General features: G+C 36.7%; 1 non-coding gene across 1 annotated transcript; it reads left to right on the top strand.

The window, feature by feature from the left end:
- Positions 1 to 786: 786 nt before the first annotated feature.
- LOC139903530 (small nucleolar RNA R71) lies at positions 787 to 893 on the top strand. The gene has a single exon (XR_011778344.1). It is a non-coding gene; the product is annotated as a small nucleolar RNA R71 (small nucleolar RNA).
- Positions 894 to 2,015: the final 1,122 nt, after the last annotated feature.

The raw sequence follows: 2,015 nt of genomic DNA, 5'->3' as shown, positions 1-2,015 counted from the left end.
GTATTACTCGGTAGATTTCCTTGTTCCCTCTCACTCATCATGCTAGCAAGAGTACCTACGTGTTTTTCTAGATTCAAAATGGAAGCTTGTTGAGTTCTTAATGACTGATCAAATCTCTCGTTCGTTTGGGTTTGAGTTTCAATAAATTGTGTTTGAGATTCAACTAGCTTGAATACCACGTCTTCCATATTTGACTTTTTCTCTTCGGTTTGTTGTTGTGGTTTATATAAGCCAGGTCTTTGTTGATTGAAAGTGTTGTTTTGAGTTGGTTGGTTATTCGGACCTTGTTGGTTATACCAGTTATTTTCGGGTCCTTTTGGATTGTAAAGAATGTTTTGATTTCGATTGAAGTTTAGCTTTGGCGGTTGATAATTATTTTGATAATTATTTCCAGGCCTTTGGTTCATATAGGAAACATTCTCTCGTTGTTCCAATGTTGGTTCAATGTGACAATCTTTCAATAAGTGTGGTCCACCGCATAGCTCACAACTGATTCGTATTGCGTGAATATCTTTATTCATCTTTTCCATTCGTCTTTCGAAAGCATCTATTTTTGCTGAAACGGAATCAAAGTCATGGCTAGAATCGGCTCTAGCCACTTTAGATGAACGAAAAATATCTTTTTCTTGGTGCCACTCATGCGAGTGGGAGGCTGTGTTATCAATAATTTTGTAAGCTTCAGTTGCGGTTTTCTTCATAATGGAACCACCAGCTGTTATGTCGATGTCTTTTCGTGTAGCAACGTTGACACCTTGGTAGAATATTTGTACTATTTGATAAGTGTCTAAACCGTGTTGAGGACATCCTCTCAACATCCTTCCGAATCTTGTCCACGCCTCATATAATGTTTCATTTGGCTTTTGTGTGAACGTAACAATTTCTCCTTGAAGTCTCACGGCTTTAGATGCCGGAAAGAATCTTTGAAGAAATTTTTCAACTAAGACATCCCATGTGTCAATCGCCCCTTCAGGTAACGATTCTAACCAATCTTTGGCTTCTCCTTTTAAAGTCCAAGGAAACAACATGAGATAGATCTGCTCATCTTCCACTTCTCGAATTTTGAATAGTGTACAAATTCTTTTAAACGTACGAAGGTGTTCGTTAGGATCTTCATTCGGTGCACCACTGAATTGGCATTGGTTAGTTACCATGTGTAGAATTTGTCCTTTGATTTCATAATCTGGCGTATTAACTTCTGGCTTAATAATGGCGTGACCTTGGCCCGTGCGTGTGGCTCTCATTCGATCTTCCATACTTAGAGGTTCCGTTACTTCCATAATTGAATTTGTTGAATACGAATCACTAGAGGATTCTGATTTAATGGTTTGTGGCTCAGGAGGAATAATTAGTGGTTCAAGATCTTGGAATTGTCCTTGAATATGCTCCGGGTTCTTAATTGTGAAGTCGGGTTCAAAAGATGGATTATCGGAAATTTGAGTTGGAGTTCTTGTTCGACTAGATGACGATTCTAAAGAAAAATCAACGGCGACAATATTTGCTAAATGTCTTGATCTAGTTACAGGTGGTGAACGTACAAAAGGTGGTGAACGTCTTGCTCGGTGCATTCACTGAATATCCTATTAGTTTTTAAAAGGAAAGAAAAATTATAATAAGTTATCCAATTAATAGACTTTTCTGATTTTGCCCACGTTTCGAATAGCCAAAAGATGCAGCAGAGGGGCAGGATTCGTTTGGTCTCAATATAATTGAGGACTGTTTGGCTCCAATAACCCGGTCCACGTACAAATCCAACTATTACTACGAACCAGAAAATTTTGATGTCTATCAATTTAACCACTCAAAATAAATTTTCGTAATTTTAAGAAATTTAGATAAGAAGTAGAATAAAAATCTATGTCCTAAAACTAGAATAGCGAGAAATAAGAAAGAAAAAGAGTTCGTCGAAAAAGGTCGAAAAAGAAAAAATGGTTGAAAAATAAAAGGTGACGGAAAAATAAAAGAAACTTATAAAAACTTAAAAATACTTGACTAACCTAACCTTATTACTACAACTA

The sequence above is a fragment of the Rutidosis leptorrhynchoides genome, chromosome 3 (assembly GCF_046630445.1).
Source record: "Rutidosis leptorrhynchoides isolate AG116_Rl617_1_P2 chromosome 3, CSIRO_AGI_Rlap_v1, whole genome shotgun sequence".
In the NCBI taxonomy this organism is placed as follows: domain Eukaryota; kingdom Viridiplantae; phylum Streptophyta; class Magnoliopsida; order Asterales; family Asteraceae; genus Rutidosis; species Rutidosis leptorrhynchoides.
This window is presented reverse-complemented; position numbering and strand designations above follow the sequence as displayed.